The 23,646-nt window shown below is 36.3% G+C and overlaps 1 protein-coding gene across 10 annotated transcripts in view; it reads left to right on the top strand.

Annotated features, from left to right (window-relative positions):
• Nucleotides 1-23,646, top strand: part of tenm4 (teneurin transmembrane protein 4) — a 216,871-nt gene that overhangs the window by 61,519 nt on the left and 131,706 nt on the right. The window lies entirely within an intron of this gene.

Here is a 23,646-nt window from a genome sequence, read left to right as displayed (position 1 = left end):
CTATCGATCTGTACTGCCAGATCGATAGTCTTCAACTTAAAAGCGGCATCATATAAACTTTGTGTAGTTTCCATGATGAGGGGATATGAGTTTGAAAACATTTCTCCGTCATGCCTGCTGCTAGCATGTGCTTGTTCTAAATCAAAATCAGCACTGTCTTCTTTGATTTCCAATTTTGACTTCCAATAATTCACTTCCTGCTAAAGACCCCCCTGGTGGTTGAAGAAAAATCCACAGAAAAGCCGCAACGGCCTACAGGCCGCATGTTTCAAAGCGTGGGGAAAAAGTAGTACGAAAAATATGTTTATTTATATTATCTGGTATTTTAACTCAAGCTTATTCCCTTAGAATCACACAGGTGCATTTCTAGTCAACAGTAAATTTTCAGTTCAGTGTGCTGCTCAGATTGAACCAAACATCCTTCTCACTGTTAAAGTTGATGCAGACCTACATCACATTAGATCGTTTTTTTTTTGTGCACAACACAGGGCAGCGACGAACATCAGGCGGCCTCGGTACCCAGTCCTGCATGCTGTGACAGAGACAGCGCTGCAGGGTTCAATTTGTTGGTGGCAGTCTGCATCTTTTACCACCAGATATCACCAACTCCCACACACTCTGCCTTTAATGAATCATGAAACAAAGAGGGGGAAAATACAATCATGCAGTCTGCTAAAACTCCATAGTGATTTATTCCCTTGTTACCTGTATCAGGTGCTTTTTTTGGAGGGTGCAAGATTCTTGCGAGACTTTGAACTGTTGAAAGATTGAGGTTAAGCGCTTCGGGGTGGTTTTCAGCGTCTGAAACTTTGAACGTAGCACGAGTGTCTGTGAGAGACAGGTGTTCCTTGTGAAACGCGTTATGCCTCCCTTCTAAAAAAGCGGAGGGGCTTTGAAAAGCAAATCTCCTGCAGATTTGAACTTGAATGGGAAGTACATCAGCTGTCACCTGTCCAACTATTGAAAGAACTTTTGTTCAGTTCTATTATTTCTGGCTCCAACCACATTACCACTGCATACAAAAGCATCTACTGTGGTATAGTGTGCTTGCTCGCTATATTTACTATGAGGAATTCAAGTCTATTTAAAATCCACTTTTTGTTTACGGATTTCTAAATTGACCAAATAATGTAAAACAGAACTTGAAACCGGCCCAGAAACATAAATTCTACAATGTCAAAACTAACTTCAACCAGGAAATTGTTTTTTTGTTTTTTTTTTCTCCCCTCATGTTTTTGATCATTATTCTCCCAACTACTTAGTCGCAACAGATGAAAGAAAATGCGAACTCACATTAAAAATGCATTCTTTGCATAATGATAGCTTTCCAAAAATAACCACAGAACAAACAGTACTGTTATACTTTGATACAAACCCGTGTAGCTCAGTCGTGTACCTCGCAGGGTGTGCATACTAAAACACCGCTGCTGATGGCCACACCCTTTGGAGGTGTCTGAGCAAATGGCTTTGATACGCAGTCCACATTTAGGATGTGTGTTAACTTTGAACTGAATCTCCAGAGCTTTGCCTCAGCATCAGCAGCCTGTGTTGGTGGAAGCAACATCAGACTTCCAATTAGATGGGATATCTCTGAGTTACAGTACTGGAGTTATTAGTGCTTTTATCAGCAAGTTGTCGGAACTATAGATATGAGGCTACTTATGGAAAGGTGGCATAAGTGAAGAAGCATATTAAAAGAGAAACAGTTTTTTTATATATATCTTCCCTGTTCTTCTGCTGTTATTCTATCTCCTTGCTTTTTGCAAATTAAAACTAATCAGACTATTATAAGGATCAGAAACCTTGAAGTTTATACATATTCTGGTCACTTTCTTTTTTGGTTTTCTTTCCAGTCCTGATTTCTTAAAGGTTGGTATTATGTATTTTTCACCCACATAATGCCATTTTATAGCACCATCAAGTATAGCAGAATTACAAAATGCTGTCTGTATAAAACATAATTTAAAAGAAATTTGACTTCATAATTTGACACCTCAAAATTGGGCCTCTGTCTCTTTAAAAAGCTTCTGCTCTTTCTTACACTTTGCCTTCAACACATCATCACAACAGTTCTTCTCATTATGCCGTTTACAACTGTTCTTATGAGTGTTGAACTAAGAAATACTTTGTTTTAAAAACTTAGGAGGTACACAGCTCCACCTAGCTTTAGCTAATTGTTGCTGCTGCTAGTCTGTAGGAGCTCAGATAGGGAAGGGTGAGCAAGGTTGATTATTTTGTTGATATACAATTTTTGATTAAAATGCGATTTATTGCGATTAATTAATTACAAACCCTGCAATTAACTCATTTGAAAAATATTCAATCCCTACACTGAAAGAATTACATTTAGTCTTAAAAAGGTGGCTAAATTCTTAATTCTACATGTTTCATAGCAGAGCTTTGAAACATGGTAAGAACAGAGCAGCTTAGCTGGACATTCAGCCTTCATGTTATCTGCTTCAAGATCCGCTCTTCCTCAATCTCTCTCCTGATTGAGCCACACACATGTCCACCATGTCACTGAAAACACAGTTTCTTATAAATTGCTTCCCTTCTTCTCAGTATGAGAATTTTTATTCTCACCACTGCCTTGTATGATGCATTCACTGATTGGCCAAAGATAGGATTTGTCGATTTCAGACTAGCCCGTCACCTGTCATGGACGATCAAGCTGAAAATGTTCTGATTCTTGCCACCAGCCAATTTCTCCATGCTTCACTGTGTTGCAGATATCATTGTTTCATATGGTGCGGACATTGCGGTGTGTTGCAGTAGACTGTAATTTTCATTCTGAGTGTGTTAGCTTGCCTCGAATGGTTCAACAGACGGCACAGAATGACTCCTTAAGCTTGTTCCAATGCCCTGCAGGGTTTTACTCTTAATCATACTCTTCACTTTTAATTCTGTGTGTGCACTAAATTATTCTGGTAAATTAGTCATGTTTAGTTTTTGTCCTTTGTGACAGGCTTATAACAAAACAAAAATATGTAATTCCACCCTGAATATGATCATAAACTGAAATTAATTTAGAATAAAAAACACTGCATGCTAGTTAGAAACAATATTTTTTGTTCAAAATTAGGGTTGAAAAGGATTTCGCTTTGAATTCAGAGCTGAATGTTTGAACGTCTAAAGAACAGGCTGATTCTTCCACAGCACCACTTTTACATAATGGTGTCAGTTTCCCTGCAGATAGAAATGTAATGACTTTTGTCAAAAAGCAAGAGTTTGATGCAACGTTTCCGTCTGACATCTTGGATACAGAATGCGATCACATGCTGTAGGGGAGAGTGTTTCATGTGGGATTGGGATCTGTAATTTCACTGCCTCCTTATCGAGCGCAACATGGGAGCTTGTTTTGGAAGCGGTCACAGGAATTGCACTGCAGCGGCGGAGTATCAGGCAAAATGAGGCTTCAAAGAAATCACTAGCGGTTTCCCGGCTCACAGCCGTGGTTATTTTCACCCCCAGTATTTCTTGTGAAGTTATTTATTTGTTTACTTTTTTGGCAGAGTCCCCGCTCAGATCATGGATTAGGAGGGAGAAAAAAATTCTCTGGCTCATTTGCAGCCTAATTTGCTGGGGTTTAGAGGCCCTTGTGGACAGTTTGGGGGCTGTTATCTGCGGAGTTGCATACCCTCATCCCCACTGTCTAAACCAACAGCACATCAGGACCCATCTTACCACTAAAGCTCGGGGGGGCTCACCACAACTCAAAGCTCAGCATGGAGCAGGATGAGCGCTTCTCTGCAGAGGATCATCCCGGTCCGGGGCTTACCACTTCTGTTCCTCACTTAGACAGATCCATTTAACACACTGTCAATTATCTACACTCATGTTATATTAATGTTAGTTTTGGTTTTTTGTTATGTGTAAAATACATGATACATGATTGGGTTTTCTGAGTCAGTCTGTTTGAACCGATCAACTAAAAAATGCACTTTGTCGTTTAATCAGAAAACAAAATAGACACTAATAAAATATAAACATATTGAATTAATTATAAATGAATAGTGTGCAAACTAATAAACTGCACGAAAAAGCTCTTTGTGTTTCTTATCATGTCTTTTGGTTGGCTTGATTGTACTGCTGCCTTACAATAAAGTTCCAGATAACTCTGAAGAGTTATCTTTAGGGAAAGCAATTAGCAGTTGTTATTGAAGCTCAGGAAGCAGAGATCACAACATGCTGTTGCTCTAATGTAACTTAAAAACAATTACACTTTCTCGCTGAATATTTTCCCTCATTACTAGTCACCTCTGATGTGTAAATGTCTAAGACAGACATCTAGATACTGAACTTTTATGCTTTAATAATCTGTGAAAGTTCCTACACCAGGAAGTTAAACATTTCGGTTGCCATCAAAAGCTTGGCTAACAGGTACACTTCAGCATCTATGACATGAAATCACATTGATAATAAAAATTATGCATGTCTTTTTTTGTGTGCAAAAAATAGATCTGCATTAGGTGTTTTATTGGGATTTTATGTGATAGACCAACATAAAGCATATCTTTTTCTTAAAGCGGAGGAAAAACAACAATAATATTTTCCAGCATCCCATTAGATTGGTTTTTGAAGCAAAAATAACTCCTGGGTGTGCCAAAGACAAATGGCTTTGTCGTCCATTGCTGTTGTTGTGGACGTTGCTTATGTGTCAGTTTTACAGGTGCACCAGCCAGAACCTTTGTATGTAAAAAAAAAAAATGATTAATTGCGTAAATATTTAAAGGCTATGTAATTAAGTAATAAAAATTAATGCATTCAAGTCCCTGTTCTACAAAAAAACAATACAATTATTGCTAGAAATGGATGTTTATTGTGTTTTTCAAGCTTTGTCTGTTTCTAGAAGCAGTAGATTCAAATGGAAATACAAAATTGTGCAAAAAATTCATTTTGTTTAATAGGTCTCTTTTAAGTCTCGGTTTCAGATTTGTTCTTTATTTAGCAAAATCATTCCCACAGCATGCTTCTTCCACAACAAAGTTTTATAACAGGACTGATGTGGTCAGGATGAAGCTAGTTTTTTGCCACGCAGCATTTTCCGTGGACAAAAAGTTCAGTTTTGATCTTGTCTGACCACCGAACCTTCTTCCACACCTGTGTGGAAGGAGGCGGCTAGCAGCCCGGGAGCAGTTTTCTTCAAACATTGACTATCTTTTTGCTATTTTGCTATAAAGCCCAGGTTTATGGAGTGTACAACTCATATTTGTCCTTTTCATACACTTTCCCACCTGAGCAGTGCATCTCTGACAGGGCATGTTGACTGCTTCTCTGATTAATGCTCTCTTTGCTTGACCTATGATTAGATAAGGAGTCATATCTTGGTACATTTGAAGCTGTGCTCTACTTGGTGCAGATGATTGAGATTCAAGCTTTCAATGATGTTTATAGTCTTACTTTGTTTTAAATTTAAAATTTTTATTTGTGTTAAATTACACATTTTAAATCTGTTGCAAATTTGAGTACAAAAGCAGGTCCAGTTATAATAATAGTACCAATAATACTCAGAAAGTTATAATATACTGTATAACATAATCTCAGAAGGTTAAGTTGATAGTTAAGTTAGAAAATTTAAAGCACAAGCTTTTGTTGAGGTGAGCTACGAAGTCAGCTAGGATAACACTAAAGGTCAAATAGATATGTAATTATTTATGTCAGAAAATGTATTTGCAGCAGTCCTCATGTTATAAGAGCTATCATTACTAAATAAAGATGCTTAGATAAAAGGTCGGGGGTAATGGGATTTTTACGCATATAATAAACCAACATTTTTAAATGTTCTTTGTTCTTTTTTTTTACACCTCACTTTCGTTCTGTCTCCAAGTGATAACAGTAAAATTTCACTCCTTGAATTTATTACTCTGCTTTGTAGAGATTCTTTGAGAATAATGTTGTCACACTGGGAACAGTAACTTTATCTGTACAAATTGACAGCTTTGCAAGCAGGTCAAATAAAAGCTGCTTTCTATCAGTCTGTAAGCCTGAGCTCTTGCTGTGTCAGAAATGCCAAATGTTGGCTTAAAAGTTACTGTTCAGTGTTTATCTGTCTGTCCCTTCCTCTCTCTGTTAGTTGGGGAAGAAGTTCTGCCCCAAGTATCTCGAGAGTTTGTTCACGAAAATAATGTGATTGATTACAGTGTCACTTGCACATGCCACCGGGTAGAGACGCTGTGGAAGAACTAAACCAAGAACTGTTTCTTAGTTGGACTGGGAAAGGATTGGGATTTCCCTGAAGGAGCTGGTTCAAATGGCTGGAGAAAGGAAAGTCAGGGTCTCCTTCCTTAGGCTACAACTTGCCCCAACCGACCCTGGGTAAGCAGTCAATCTGGGGATGCAAATTAGAAATGCTACGGAGTTCTGTTTAGTCCCCTTGGAAGAAAGAAAGTGAGAGAGAAAGAAAGAATGTTCCTGCCCTATTGGGATGGTCTCCTCTAAACTTAACTTCATTTAGGAATTTGCTCTGTCATGTTATCACTGCTTAATGGCATTATTTTTTCAGGTTTTATTGAGGTAATAAGTAATTAACTTTAAAAATTAGGATTATGAAACACAGATTGATGCTGGAATCTGGCCTCCTTTAACAGATTTTCTGTAGCGTGGGCGTTATTAAGTTCAGTCAAAAAAGCGTTTTACTCGGATTCATTTCTGAGTTGGCAGAAAATGAAAGGATAGCCACAGTTTAGCTGCCCATTTCACAGCGCTAGGACTCGAACCAACTTCTTTCAATTCTTTCTCTCTATAGAAATTTGGAAAATGGATTGCTGTAGACTTACCAAATCCCCCTTAATTATGCTTCAAAAGCCTTTGCCCTTTATTTTTTGTCTTTCCTTCCTTTTGCTCATGCTTTGGTTTGCCAGTGATTCATTCAGAGCCAAACTTTTGTAACTTGTTCAGTTCTTTTACAACCCCAGTGGTTATAATTCCAACTTGCTTTACGATTTGCTATTCTGTAAATTATATAACCGCTCAGAAACACAAGTCTCTCCACAGCATGTATTTTAGATAGCCTTTGAACTGTCATGCACTCAGTGGGAGCTGCAGGCACGAATAAATCAATTCTTCAACACTGACAAAGTGTCTGAAATACAAAACTGTGGGTTTTTATGTAAGCTATCCAGAGAGCATAAAAGGAAGAAATTATTTTTGACAGAGGTGTTTGCTTTGGACACAAAAGCCAATAATTACAAGCTATAAATAAGGACTACAGACTACATATAATATAGGAAGCATTAAGTCTTAAATATTCAGAGGAAGGTTGATAGATGCAGAGGATTTGGGGGTTTTTGAGGCAGTGCATAAGCTCTTTACTGTCTGTTATTGGGATTGTCGTTTTTTCTTAGGGGTATGGTGAGGAATTTTACTAGGCCAGGCCCAGAATGCACTGAGAAAAGGCAGGGTGGGGATAGTGCCATCTTTGTTCAGCAAGGCCCCAGGCAAGCCACATGTAGCCCTAATGAGTCGCTCATAATTTCAGGCTCCGCTAGCTCTCAAACACCAAAAGTAAACTTTTGTCTTTTCTCCCCCTGCTCACCATTTGGGGATCTTAAGAGGATTGTGGGGTCATTATTTATTCATGCCATTGTGTTTATTCACCAGCCTCTGCGTGTGATGTGAGAGGGAATGAAGCAGCCTGTGCAGACGGAGTAAAAGCTGATAATTATCCACTATTAGCATTGTTTTTTCAGCCATGGTTTAAGTCGGCTCAGTTGATGATCGAGCTATGATAGAGGGCCCAGAAACATCCATTTAAAGCAGATTACCATGTGCATGCCTTTGAAGTCTGAAATCCTCTGCAGAGGACTCCACAAATGGGTGAGGATGTGTTTTTAAGCCTGTTTTTTACGGCACTTTTTTTTTTTTTTTTTTACTTTGCAGTTGGGAAAGATATCTTGTTACAGTGTGGCTTGCATACACTTCTACAGACCTGGAGATTCTTAAAAACAGCCGTCACATGCCTGCAGGATGTTGTTAGCAGTGAGATGTGAGACGATTAGAACCTTTACTTTTCATCCTAGAACAAAGAATGCCCCAGGGGTGTTAAAGGGGAGTTGCAGAGATTTGCCTCGACTTTACACAAATATACATTTGACTTGTGAAGTACAATGCAAAGACAATATTATAAGGCTTGCATGTGTTAAAGATTCCAGAACCATTAGCTAATCATGGAATATCAGTCTTTAGAAGGTCGACCTGTCTACTTGAATGTGGCATAAGATCACTTTCTATCCACCCTGATATATATATAGAAATTCTCTGATCTAGTTCTATTTTCCAATTTTTATACAATATCTGCTGATACCAACATTTCCTGTTCTATTGTGTTAAGCATTTAGTTATATTTTTGTCATGATGATATATAAACTAATATGAATAAACCTTCAGCAGTCCACTGCCAGCCATACTGCTGCAATTTTGTCCTTATTCCGATGTATTTTTAATTATGTATTGGTAATTAGGCCTGTCACGATAATGTATTTCCTGGATGATAAATTGCCCCAGAAGTTATTGCGATAAACAATAATATTGTCATTTTGAGTCAATTTTTAACTAATATAATGATAAAGGCATACTAATGCAAGCACACCCTCTGAGAGATCAATAAATTTAATTTCCGATGAACATTCAAAGACATTTTAATTATACCATACCATACCATACCAACTTTATTTATAAAGCACTTTAAAACAACCGCAGCTGATACAAAGTGCTGTACATCAAAACACAACATAACAATAAAAAAAACATAAAATAAAAACTTACAGTTTAAAAACAAAAACATACAATTTAAAACTAGATCCCGCTAGAGTTGAAAGCCAAATAAAATAGAAGGGTTTTAAGACGAGCTTTAAAATTATCCAAAATTATCCAAAACAGATTAACAAAACACCTGAAACAACAAATAAAATGGATACTGCAGTTTGTATAAATAAAAGTGCCCTTAATAAAGGGTTAGTTGAGACCAATGCACCAAACTTTGGTAGAAAGAGAGAGACACAAGGAAAACAATAAACCATGCAAATGGAAATTATTGAGCTCTGTTGCCAATTCATCAATTAGGTTGTTCTAAAAGTCAGTAAATTATGTAATGAAATACTTCTTTACAGTTACAGTATTTCGTAAATTGACGTTGAGATTAAATTTGCATGTTAGTATGCTGTTGTAGCTCTACTACAGCAAACGACAAACATGTATTTTAAATTTTCTTCCTGCAAAAGGAAAATGTGATTACCATTGTATGCTTTAGGTAATGTGGAAAAACTGAGAACTGTTTCTGTTTACATAAACATTTAACATTTAGGGAACACCAGTCTAACGAATCTGCCGATTAATGACCGGTGGCTAATAACTTTTTTATACTGAAAGATTAGTCTTCCAAAGTAAAATCAGCCACTCTCAGCAAAATAAAGCCACGGTCTCAGAGAATGGATCAATGGACCCAGCCAGAAAGAGAACCATGGGTCTGAAATCTACCTTTGATTGGATAGATCATCTATAGATGTTAACATAGTACTAACACAGCTAAATGGATTTCTCCTGCTGTAAAGAAAAAAGCAACAAAAGGGAATACTACCATAAAATTGGCCAAGGCAAGAGGAGTTTGGAGGATTAGTCACAATCTGCTTTTAAAGTCAAATGGTTGTCAGTCTTGGTGCGTATCAGTATCACTTCCTGAATATTATGGCAATAGTTAGAAAGAACATCAATGAAAAGGATTTTCAGAGATTTTAGCATCACTGAAGATTAGCTGCCAGCTGTTCTCAGGCCACTAAATGGGAGCAGTAGTAAATTATCCCTTCCAATAGAAGAAATTCTACTAAAGGGAAGAGGTATTATGTATTTTCCAGGCACATAGTGCAATGCTACGGCTCAATAAAGTACCTTCAGTTTTATACCTTCAGTTGTTATAAAAATGCCTTATTTATGAAACACAGCTTAAATATGACACCTTGAAATTAGCTTCTGTCTCTTTAAGGAGCTTCTATCATTTGCAACACTCCGCCTTTAGTACATTATGACATTATGCTTCTCCATCATGCTGTTTACAACCATTCATAGCAGCGTTGAACTGAGGAGTTGTTTGTATGATGAGCTCAGCAGACATAAGGCGTGGGGGAGGGGTGCACTGTGAGGGGGAAGCTTGCCTGGGGGAGGAGCTTTGAGGAAAAAGGCGGTGCTTTTTCCTCAAAGCTCTGCCTAATTGGAGCGTTTAGCCACCTCCAATTAGCTGCCATGGGAGATTACAGGATTTCTCAAACATTTATGAAAAAATTTAAGCAACACTCCAGGTATGTTTTTGATGAGGGAATAACATTATAATGTAATATGAAGTTAACAAGATGTCAATTTTACATACTATTGCCCCTTTAAGTTCATTTTGGATTTTTATTGTACATTTCCAGCCTTATGCCCCTACTGTTTATAACAGAAAACTGAAAACAGATTTCAGCTGGATTTCAGGGTATGCTGTTTCTTATATGCAGGAGAGCAGAGTAGGCTGGATGGATGAAAGGTGGAGGAGCCAGGTAGGGGTCTGAGCAAAGCATAAGGAAGAAGTCAGTTCTAAAATGCCCTCACAGAAGAAACATCATCTCCAGTCTCAGTTCCTCCAGGATCCTTTTCATCTTCATGGGTGATTCCTTGGAATGCCACTGGCTATTTCTTTTAAGCTGTGTGCTAATGCTTCTGAGTTGCTGACTTTTTTTGTAATCTTAGTTGGTTACCTCCCGCCTCATCCATGGAGCTGAATAGATTATCACTGAGGGTGTATGCCCCTGTTGTAAGGTCATTTGAAGATGTGAGGAGGACAGCTCTTGAGTCTGTGAACAGCTTGTAGCCTCCGAGCACATCTGTAAAACATGTGGTGTATCTTCAGCTCCAGCCCATGAAAATCCCAACCTTAAATAATCATGGTTTTTTTCCTTATTTTTTCCGTATTTCCTTATATTCTATTCATTTTGCATGATCCATACTCACTGTAGATTAAGATACTAAAGATCTATCTACTTTTGTCTGCGGTGTGTGTAATGCTCAAATTTAAAATAATTAGGTTAGAACTAATTGATTGCAATTGTATGTTGATGACTGAAGACAAAACTAGGTTTGTTATGGGAGCTTGTGGCGTATGGACAGGCAGAAAAATAAACTTTATTTAAATGGGAAAAAAATGCATTAAAGAAATAAATGAAATAATTACATACAGACAATATTATGCATATAATACAAACAATAAATAATCACAGTTAGCTCTGTGCTCTCATTGACCTCATTGCTTGACCTGTCAGTTTAAGTGGAAGGTTTTTTGTGCCACAAGAATTTAGTTTTACAGCCTAATTTAAATTTAAATTTAAATTTCTCCACAACTTTATTTCTTTTGTTTCTAGTGTATTCTTTGGTCTTCATTATCCAGTGTTTTCACTAATATTCTCTAATAAACTTCTAATGTCTTCTTTAATCAGCTGTATCCATTCAGTCACTAGGTGGGTACTGAAGGCATTTGCATTTGATTTTGTTTATATGGCTTGTAGAAAAAGGGGCTAAGTAGAAATGCCCATGACACTTTCTGAAGTGTATTTGAAGAAATTTGTTTTATATCTTACATTATTCTCCTTCTACTCTGTATATACTCAAAATTTTCCTCACAATAGACATAATTTTTTGTTTGCTCACAAAACACTTTTAGGCCATGTATTTATTCATAGTTTGCATTCAGTGTCTGTGTAAGTGCCTGCAGTGTTTGTGCTGTAAGTAATGGATGCTGGGATAGAAAGTGCTGATAGAAAAGTAGTGGGCCAGTCTTAAATGGAACTGCGTCTTCTGTGGTAATATTTTTTTATTACATGCAAATATAATCTCCATTTTCTCCATAATAGTCTAGCCTGTCTAAATAAAAAAAGAATCTATGGGTATTTACAATTTGTTTTCAATCATACATTATGTTCACTCTGTTATTATGTTATTGATTCCTAGCAAGTAAACAGCACCGACAGAGAAATATTTATCAATTTTCCAATGCTGGCCCATAAAAGCTCATTTTGCACAAACTCTGCTTGTGTATGTAATGTGCCTGTGCTTTACATTATGTAATTTGGTGGAGTGTGGCCGACTGTGCAGGTTTTGCGCACTCCTGATTAATATAAACACATTTCTTCAATTCTTCAATTGTTGTTTTGGGTAGATGGTCATAAATTAATTATTAGTTTGGTGTAAAAAAAAATCAATAAATAGTTTACTGTCAGAAAAAGAAAGAATGCATTTTTATTCTTATACAACTTTAGAATCACACATACATGTGTTTATGCAATAAGTCATTTAAAATGTCAAAACTAAAATACCAAGTCTTAGTGTAGCAGAACACAGCTTTGATCCCAGTTCCCATGCACTATTCAGAATAGAAATTAATCCAAAATGAAACACTGAGACATCACGACTTGATGTTCCACAAATCCACTTAATTTCCTCATACTTAGACCAGCGTAAGACACAACTCATCAAAATCTCAAGATCTTGTAAGATGGGAAACAATATGACAGTAACTTAAGGACTTACTAGTTAGGAAATAATTGTTCATCTGCTTTTTCCTTGCTCTTAAAATTTGGTAAATTTAACTACATATTACACTAGGCCAGTATTTATTGAATAAAAACTACCTCAGTATGAAGAGGTAGTGTGTGAAAAACTGTTAATACAAACTGCTTCTACTGGAATTAAGAGGGTAAGTGGCAGGGAGGTGTTGCTAATCAAAATCACTCAAGTGACTGATCATTAGCAAGTGTGAGCACCTTTATAATTAGGTTTTGTTTTGTCAGCAATCAGGTTTCTGTTAACACAATTTAAGGGAGGAAAGACGGCAGCAAAGGAGCTCTTGTTGCAGTTACAGTCAGAAGTTTTGGGTTTTTTTTAAATAATTTTGAATAAAAAATTCAGCTGGAAGGAAGGCAGTTCACAGAAATATACACTGAGAACTATTGAAATGTTTATAGCTAACTCACTCTTTGTTCAGATACTAGAGTGCTTCCAGAAAGAGCAAAAAGTAAAAAATAAATAAAAGAACTACTGTACATCTCAGTCTACTGGCACAAGTTAGTAATATTTTTGAGGGTTTGCCATAAGAAAGTATTTTCTCTCTAAGACGAATAAGTCAACAAGGCTTATGTTTGCACATTTACATCAAAGGAAACCACAAGACTCCAATACCCTATGCAGAAATAAGACCAAGAGAAACACATTTGTAAATAGTTCAACATTTGCCAAAAGTCAAACTATGTCAAACTCAGAATAGCAGCGAAAAAGCCAGTTGATGATTTGGGCTTGTTATTTCAGCCACAGAACCTGTTAAACATGGAGCCACTGAACACTGTGAACTCCTCTAGTTTTCTAGAGCCAAATGTAACGGCATCTCCAATGTCAAAAGATCAGTCGTGCCAAGCACAGCAGCAGATCTGCAACAGAGTGACTGAAAAAGGAAAAAATCAAAACAGCGATGTGGCGCCGTACCTGTTAAGGCAGGCGGGAGGCCTGGACACAAACAGAGATCTGAAAATGTCTGTGAACTGATCCAAAGTTGGAAACAGATGATGTCATGATGAACGATGCAGCTTGCTGGAGTTGTGACCAATTTTGACTCTGAATTTGAGATAGAATTTTAAAAAAACGCTGACACTTTCTTTACCAAAATGTTTTAAATATTTTGTGCTGGTTTTGGTTCTTGTGTTACTTAAGCGAAAATGAATAAACCACACATGCAGTCTATTGCCAGCTACAGAAAATCAGTCCAAAGAACATCTGATTGTGTACAATAGTGTAGCTTAGCTGTGGAATAATTTGAAATGACATAACTCAACCATCATATGAATGGATAAATAAATAATTTTGACTCTGACAGATGAACAGCACAAGTAAAAAAAATCACCAAAAATTGTTTTACATGAGTTGGTTTTGCATCAGAATTTTAAGCAACTTTAAATAATTAATCAAAGTACTCTGATGGTAGGGAAAACTCATTACATAAACAACAAAATGTTTTGTGGTTTTTCATGATGGGCTTTTGAACCATTTTTCTTTTACAAGAATAAACATCTGTGACAACTCTATAAAAAATAAACTGCAGACTCAGTTGCTTTAGTATGATTATAAACAGTGTGAAAAGTCATACATTTTCACTTTAGACCAATTAGTGGCACTTCACTTAAAGATGTAATTAGTAGCAAAAGACAATAACCACTTATTGGAGATTATAAAACAGGCTCATTGTAAAGTGGGCCATCCTCGTTGTGTAATGAGGACATAATTTTTAAGAAATAAAACATCTTAGGTATTTTTTGCTATAACAGTGAAAGAGGCAATGATTTGTGTGTTTTTATTTTAGAGTTAAAGACATTTTAAAGTTCTTACTACAAAAAGTGCAGGAGAATATCACTTGTTGATATCAATGATAGGCACAGATTGAGCCATGTAGCAGCCAAACATAGAGAGGAAAAACAAAGTATTTTGGAGGTGGTAATTTTGTACAGATCTACGTTTGTACAGCTTTCTAGTTATAAAACTGAGTGCAAAAGGTGGATCTGTTTCTAAAACAGCTCTACCAAGCAAATACCATATCTTGTTCTGAATCTACGTACTTAAATAAGGCATTATGCCTGAATTTATGAACTTTGCAAAGTTACGAACTTTGCTCATGACAATCTAGATTTATGCAAATTATGCCCTGACCTGTTTGAGTTACCCAGATTCTGAGGAAAAAATACCCCCCACTGAAAGCAGCTGGTAATATTACCACTGGGGATGACAAAGGAAAAAAGCTTTATGGTGAATGAACATCTGTGAACAATAGAAACCATAATATAGACCTTTTTTAGTAATTAAGAAAAAATAACAGGATTTGTAAAGTGTCCTTTTACTTTTCTTTTTTTAATAAATGTAAAATTTGATGCATTTTTAACTTCAGTCAATCTGAAAGTTAAAAGCAAGAGAAGAGTAAAATCATTTCAGTATAGATGAAAATTTATTTCTCTTAAGGGACTTCATGGGCATATTTGCATCTCCATTTATGTTGGTACTGTCTGCTTTGTGAATCCAGGATGGAAAAATAGCAAATAGCGAGAGTAAAACAGTTTTGTGAATTCCTCCCTGACTTTAGAGTAAATTCAATAGAACACAATAGAACAAGAAGCGTCAGCAGCAAATCACAGTATGTTAATAAATGCACTCTCAGGCAAGCAGTTTGAAATTGTTTAGACACAGAACAAAAAACAGAGCTGCTCATTTCACTGAGCTCCACTTTGCAATTTTGCAAAACACTTGAAAAACAGCAAAGATCAAAAAATCTACAGTTTAGCTGTTTATTGTGATGTTAGTAGCAAGTTGAGTCATTTAGGCAGCAGCTGAAAACACACGAATACATTTCAGCTCATTTTGGAGGGCAGCCCTATTTCACTTGCCATCAGGTCAGGCTCATAAGACATCATTTAATCTTTTCTTACAGTCATTTAATGAAAACATTTCTAGCAATAATTGTTGCTCTGGAATGTTAAATCAGCACAGTTGGTAATTCTAAGAAATTTAAATAGTGAAACAGTAAACAGAGAGAAGTCCCAAAAAACATCGAGGGCAGTCTTGTAAAGCACTGTGCCGCACAACTGACTGGCATTCTTTTATCTTTACGAAGTTTACCCAACTTCAAGGTGCCTAGGCTCTGGAAAAATTTAGCTATACCTTCCTCAAGCTTAAATTCTTAAAGATCCACATTTAGTTAAACATGTTAGTTTGAATATGTTGTCATTTTACTACTAAACTGAAGGTTATTGTTTGTAATACCTAGAAGAGAGATACGTTGAAACAAACATCATCTGCTTGTGAGCTACTGCTTGCCATGTTATTTAGAGCTAAAACCATTAGCAGGAGCTAACGAGAAATCAAAACAAACTGGAAGATAATCAAAGGATGCTTAAAGTGACAATGAAGCATTTTAAAATCTTTGTAACACACCATTCAGTGGCTGGACTTTCTGGGCACATTTGCATGATCCTGATACTTACTATAAACGGCTTTAGTTAGAAACTGGAGCTCTTTGTGGTTAATATTTCCAAGCAGCCACTCAAACACCAGTTTTTTCAGTTGAGACTTTCCTCTTCATCCATTTGGTTCTCCTCATCTTCACTTTCCCTTATCATTTCTGCATTGTTAACACTTCTTGTGGATCTTTTTAAGGACACAAAATGATTTTTGTTCTGTTGCTGTTGCCGCAATCATTATGAAGTCCTTCGAGAAGATAATAAAGGCTGAGATCTGGAGGGCAAGTCAGAGTAATTTTGATACTTTGCAGTTTGCTTATAGCACCGGTAGGAGCATTGATGATGCTGTTAACACCCTACTTCATCTTGTTTTCAGTTGTTTGGATGGGGAAACCATTTTCTTTGCCTGTTTATGAATTTTCAGCAGCCTTTAACTTTATATAACTCCACATTTTAGCTGCTTGTATCACAGTCACAACATTAACCAGGATTTAGCTTGCTGGCTAGTTTATTTTTCTTTTTTGTTCTACAAACAAATCTGAAAGGATGAGGGTTAATGTGTTATATCTGATGTACTTTTATCATTCACCACTTTCCCTCAGGGCTTTGACCTTTTATTTATTTTATTAAACTGATGAATGCAAAGTAACTGCATATCACTCTGAACACACTGTCCTCACCGTGACACATTCTGGTGACAGCATCGTGTTGTGAAATCCATCTTTTGTACTTACGGTGTAGAAATACCGGAAAAGTACATGCCACACTTTTCACTTTTTTGTGAATAATTTTGAAAACTTATATTAATGCAGGACTGTCTATTGGTTGTTGTATTTGTAAAACTCTGATACAGCACCTTAAAGTTTGTAATTATAATGTGATAAAGCATGAAAAAAACAGAATTCAGAGTCCCTGCATTCAGTTTGGATCATTATAAGTAAAGCAACAAGAGGGGGTGGGGGGACACTGATAAATGTTTGGACTGTATTTAGAAAAGAAGTTGACTTTTATAATTTCATTTTATCCTCTTGACAACATCTTTCATGTAAATTTTAATCACTGTTTACCTTTTTTAAACCCACCTGTTTTAGTCGTGATAAAAATGGTGTTTATTTATATTATAATGACTTATCTAGCCTCTTGTGCATGAGCAAACCTGATAATTGTGATTAGCTTCAGAGTTTCCATTGTGTAATGTTGCATCACTCTGACTGCAGTTATTATGGCTGTGTAAACAACTGCGCTGTCTCTGCTCATTACATTGCTTTGCACACCCAGAGGGAGAATGTACAGCGACTATGGAGCACCTTTTAGGTTTGTAATCTATTGGTTTTAGCACAGCATGAATTAGACAACAGATCAATCAGCTGGGTGTCAGAAGACAAAAACAAGAGCAGCAACAAATTGATCAAATTAATGTCAAAGGTTGTGTCTGTCAAAGTTTAGAAATGTGATAAATTTGGTGATTTTTTTTGTTTGGTTCTCATTTTGGTGTTTATTGTGGTCCATATCACATAAATAAAACCATGACATTTAATGCTACATTGAGGCATTAATGAAGTAGATATTTTAGAAAACAACAGATCTCTACTGCAATCTTGTTAAAATTCTATAAAAGATAAGACCTTGATAAATTATTTAACTGAAAAACAAACAAATCTGTTTGAAGGAAAACAAAGTAAAAATTAAAAAAAAGTTGCAATATTCTGTCTAAACACTATTAAACTAATATTTGAGCTGCTAAGGGATTTTAATTTCGGCTTTCTGTCTTCTTTCTGTCAGCATCCAAAATCTTCAAATGAGAAACTTTGCTCACTCCATTTTGGAAAATTTGATTTTCTGTCAGATTTAATTGCGAACTGCGTGTGGGCCATTCCTCTCATGAAGCCATTCTTTTGATGGGTGTTTGCTTGGACTCACTGTGATGCTGAAAAATTAAACCAAACACACACCTGAGAGTTTTAGGCCAAACCTAAATAGTATTGAAGCTTATCATATATTCATCCACCTCAGTTTAATATGAAGAAAATAACCCTAAAACACGATAGCGTACTTTAGTACGGGTAATATGTTTTTTATTATTTTATATTATTATATATACAAATTCAGGCTTATTTTTAAGAGACCATAACACTTTTCCTCACAACATTTTTAGGAGATTATAGCCAACCTTGGCTGTTTACTTTGACTTTAGACATTTGCATCCCTGCTACTCAGTCACATGTAGAGTAAATTCAGTACTTCCTGCTGCTCATTCAATGTTTCTATTAGCCTATTGGGAACCTCCCTGAGCAGTTTCAAGTATTACTTTTTTTTTTTTACCAGGTTTAATTAAATAGATTTTAATTATAATTAGAATAATTATGGTCCTTATCAAAATATTGCATTCATTGTGACTTTATCATGACTGAAACTTGTACATTGATATTATTTTGGTCTTTTGTTTCCTCCTTCCAAATTATGGCTTCAACTAAATGATGCTGATATTTTTTTTTAAGAAAATCCTTCAGGCGCAGCTGACTTTGTGTCAAGTTTGGCACATTTTCTAGAATCGATGACATGTTTGAACTCAGAAACAGTGAGGTTTCACAAAGGTTCTTTCATTTTGATTGCATAAAAAAATCTTTTGAACAAATATAGTAATTTATGTTTTTCATGTGAGTCTTACAGCATATATGTTACATTATATGTGAAATGATTTATATAATTCTGACATTTACTTACAATCAGCCATAATTACTATTATGGCTGATTGTTATTGAAATGGTTGGTTACTGACGTGAAGTACGTGCCTATTAGCTTATATTAACTAACTGTCAGCGGAGGTATGTTTCGAAGAGTAATATACAGACATGTGGTTTAGTTTAATCCTGAAAAGTATATCTGAAGAATAACTGAAAAGTATTTCTGATTCTTATATTCTGAAGATGAAAATGTTGCTGTTTTTGGCTCGTTTGCATTACACGGTCCACCGTTCCTGTGTTTTCTTTTAGGTTAGACATTGGAGATAGTAAAGACTCATCTGACATTAATATATGTTTCGATTACTGCCTCGGTCAAGGTTCAGCTGAGCCAAAGTGGTACCATATGAGTATGGGGAGAAACTACAGACTTCTGATTGGTCGGAGAGAACCATCAACATGTGGTGTAGACAACAACATAATAACTGCGGTCTCATTCTGACCAACTTCCTTGTTTTATTTGTCACAGTACAAGAATGTGATGAAGACCAGAACTTTAGTCAACAGAACTATACATGTAAAGTTTGGTCCAGTGGAAATATAAATACGTTGACATATGGGGAAAGGATTAAATAGCCCTTTGTAGATTGATAATTAAAGAAGGCTGTGATGAACCCAATTAGTTTTATCCATCTGGTACTAACTCTCCATATTACATAATAGCAATATAAGTTTCTATATTTTTTATAAAACAGAAAATTAAAGATTATTTCTTTGCCTTTAGACAAGATCAACCCTGCTAGATAGGAATTGTAAAAAATGCAGTATTGATTCAGTCGACCGGAATAAAACTGCAGCTCAGACGCCAGGGGCATTTTTACCCATGTCCTCTGTGCATTGCTGCTTAACTATTGGGACACGCTATAGGTCGTTAAATTTGATTTGCTTTGAAGCTACTAAGTATAGCCACAATATGTTGACCCTATTAAAATCGTTGGCACAAGTTCACAACAACAAATGCGTGATGTTTACAGTTGCATCTACATAAATTGGAATATCTCAGAAGGCTTAATTATTTTCATTATTGCAATTTAAAAAAGTAAATCCAAACAGATCCTTTACCCACAGAGTGATATAGACCGGTGTTTATTTCTGTTAATTTTGAAAGTAATGGATTGGAGCAAATGAAAACTCAGAATTGACTATCTCAGACTACAGTTAAATAATTCATGACCTAAGTTATGCAGAAATGTCCCCTTACAGAAAAGTATGTCCAAGTAATGTGCAGTTGAACTTTCTGCATGAATTACTGCCTCAGCATGATGTCATGTTGAGGTGATCACCCTGTGTCACTTTTTTCCCCTCTTGATAATACTCTATAGATTCTCTATGGACAATTTGGTAGACAATCAAGTGACAACATGGTCATTAACCACTGGGTAGTAGTGGCAGTGAAAGAAATCAGCATCTCCATAAAGCTTTTTAACAAATGGAACCAAGAACTTCTTTAAAATTTCCTGGTAAATGGCAGCACTGACTTTGGACCTGATAAAACACAGTGGAGCAACAAAGAATGGTACAACTTCCCATATTGTCACTTCCTGAAGAATTCTTACATTTGACTTTAGATCACTTGGATTAATTTGAAACCCCTGATTTCCAAATGCATTGGTGGGGACACTTCCTCAAATCAACTAATGTGCTAATAGCTGAGCTAATTTTTAATTTAACCCTTTAGAGTTTTTCCTAACTTTGAAAAAGCTTAGAACATTTAGCTTCCACTAAATTATTTTTTCCAGATAAATTCTGAAGTTCTAATTTATTTATTAACTTTAAGCTGACTGACTGAAGTTTTGGTTAGACGTTTATATTTGTGCTCTTATTTTGAAGTGGGAGAGATTGTTTACATAGCAGTTCTGCTTCCTCTCCTCACTCTTTCCACTCGTGATGCGCTGCAGCAAATGAGGTTTATTCTGTACACAGAATGTACAGCAATAAGTTTAAAATCTACTGATATCCTGCATGCTTTCTGACCGAAGCCACACCATAGTAAGTTAAAATCAGCATTAGAGTTAGTAATACTGAAAACCTAAAAAACTGAAACCATGAGTGAAATGAATGTTCTAAAGAATCTCTTCCTGATACAAAAATAGCAAAGGAAGGTGTGCAATAATAAATTTGACCCTGTTGAGGGTGATATACTATTTTACACATGTAAATCAACATGGTTGAGTTTAGCACTTTAGCATTAGCTTCTGTTAAATACAAGATTGGTACAGCATTTAAGGTTAGCGCAATTAACTTTATTTTTATTTTCAGTTCATTGACGAATTTTAATTAATTTGAGTTACAACAACATTTAATTTCCCTTTGGGATCAATAAGATATTTTTGAGTTTGACTTTAAATTTTTAATTAATGGTGCCAACTACTGCCCAAATCAAATGCAAAATTTGCTTTTATCTGAAAAAATTGTTTACTTAGCAACAGTCCAGACATTTTTCTCCTTAGATACCAGAAGCTGCTTAACACAAAGAATACCGTATTTGTGGTTCATTTCCTACATATGTCTGGATGTGGTTGCTCTTCAAGTGCTGATTCCAGTCCACACATTATTAATCACTTCCAAAGTATTGAATGGGCTTTGCTTCCAATTCCCTAAAATAATTAGTTACCGTTGTTGTCTGTGTGCCATTTTCTGCTGCACTTTTTCCTTCCACTAAACTATTAATATAAAATTGACATTGTTTTTTTATTATTATTATTATTTGTACTATGTTGTCTAATTTAAGGCAAAGCAAGGTATTTTTAATGGTAAATAGAATAAATCAGTTCATATGCTTAGTTTTTACTGTAGTGTGCATTTTTTGGCGATATTCCCAGAAGGAAAAACATTAGTTAAATGCATGCATCACCTCTGCATTGCCTTCAGGGAAACAAAAACTTTAAAAAAACAAATGCTTTGATGTAATTAGCAGACTTTTCTTTAGCCCAAAGATCACCGTCAGATTTACTTGTCTGTGCATTCAACTGGGTGGCTAACAAGCTAATCAATTCGCTAAATATAGTGGGAGAAGATCGGCGTTTACACCGGATCCCCCACCAGCCAGTTAGAGGCTCTTCCCAAAACTGTCAGAAATGAAAGCAGTGCACGGTTCAAGGGCTTCTAAGTAAAAGTTCCTCTTCGCAGCTGTAATACAGTGAGTGAAGGCGAAAGCAATTAACTGTGGCAGGTGGAGAAACTTCTCTGGCCATCTTCTCTCCTCCTGCGCAGACACAGTGTCTCGCCTTAGGTTGCACGTGGCTTGGGCATGAACTGGCCGAGGCAGCATTAATTAAACACAGGGAGACAGTCAAACCTTTGTGCTCGAGACTAACGGCTGCAGGACTTAACTACCTTGACCTCATTTAGGTTAAGTCTTTGCCTGTTTTTAGTGGACTTTAATAATTTTTTTGTCCCAATAATGAGTAGTCTCAGAGAGAGGGGGAGAGAGAAATAGAGAAACTTTCACGTCAAGACGAAGAATCTCGTTACTTTCTAACGGCGGCAGATGAGAGCATGTCGAGAGGGTTCAGCAGTGTTGCTGTTTTGACACAAATTAATGAAGTGCCTGATATGTATCCGAGGGAAACAGGGAGCGACAGTAAAAATGCCTCTTCCTCTTGTGGCTATACATTAGTTTACATTCAACAACAGCAGTGTCACGGTCATTAACCCACAGCAGGGCTGCTGTGTCCCCGTGCCCATTAAGCATTAGACAAACTGAGAGTGTATTGGAGTGTCTGCTGAAGCTTATGTAAAGCACAAACTGTGACTCTCTGTGGCAGTGGACATTTACAGCTTGTGTAGGGCTGCGCCTGATATGGTAATATCACTAATTGCTGCCTAATTAGATGCGAGTCAGTGAGTCGTGTTTTTAATACTCTTCGGGGATCGTTACTGAAGGAGGAGAAATTCATCACTTCTGATGAATGACAGTCGGGTCAGCAGGAATTTTAACGTCAAGACGGAGGGACTGATGGGAAGATGCAGGAGAGCTCAGAACTAATGGGTTTTTCGCGCCGTAGTCATGTTACTTAAGTAGAGTCATTTTCAGCATGGTGCAGAGCTGCTTCAGAAGTTAATCACACATTAATACGGAGCTCTATGTGGAGATTTACCATTGACTAACAGCGTGAGATTGAAACCAATAAGCCTTAAAAGAGTGAAAATCTAAGTTTCATAATGGCAGAAAGAAGCTGCTGATGATCACGACTGCAAATTATTTATGATGTGCTTTTAAGTTGGGGTGGGCAGTGTGATCGCCGTGGGGTGCAGGTATCTGACAAGAAGGAAAACTGTTAATTTGGAGGAAATATAAAGGACCGGTTCATGCTGGAGTCATGTTGTGGTTTTTATAGTGAGCACCTTACAAGTGGCTCACACTCCATGTCAACGAGATTATTATTCATACAGCATACTCCAAAAGTAATTGCTGCCCGTGGTAAAAAAATTTTTTTTAAAAGCCTCTAAATAAATTAATCTTATATATTGCATGAGACTATTCTTACAGAAAAGTAAACAAAAATAAATCCAACTTCTAAATTGAGGTCATTTTGTCCCTTCGCTATTTTATACTTTTGTGTTCTGGTTTGTTAGTTTTTGATTTATTAAATGCTTAAAAAGAAAACCAAAGACCAACAGAATAATTGAACTTTTTTGGTTATTAATTTTGAAGGGGGTGAGGGAACCCAAAGCAATCCAACAGCATCTTCAGAGCAATCAGATGTTTGTTGGGATCGAATGATTTTCAATTCTTCTTCAACACATTTAGCCAAGACACAGATGAATAAATCATCATCATATTTTTTTAAACCCTTTATTGACACCTAAAATAGCTAACTTGGCATCATCTTCCCCAAATAACAGCTTCTACAAGAGAGAATGTTGTGGCTAGTGCAACATATTAGCAC

Source organism: Xiphophorus maculatus, chromosome 18, assembly GCF_002775205.1.
Source record: "Xiphophorus maculatus strain JP 163 A chromosome 18, X_maculatus-5.0-male, whole genome shotgun sequence".
NCBI lineage: Eukaryota > Metazoa > Chordata > Actinopteri > Cyprinodontiformes > Poeciliidae > Xiphophorus > Xiphophorus maculatus.
This window is presented reverse-complemented; position numbering and strand designations above follow the sequence as displayed.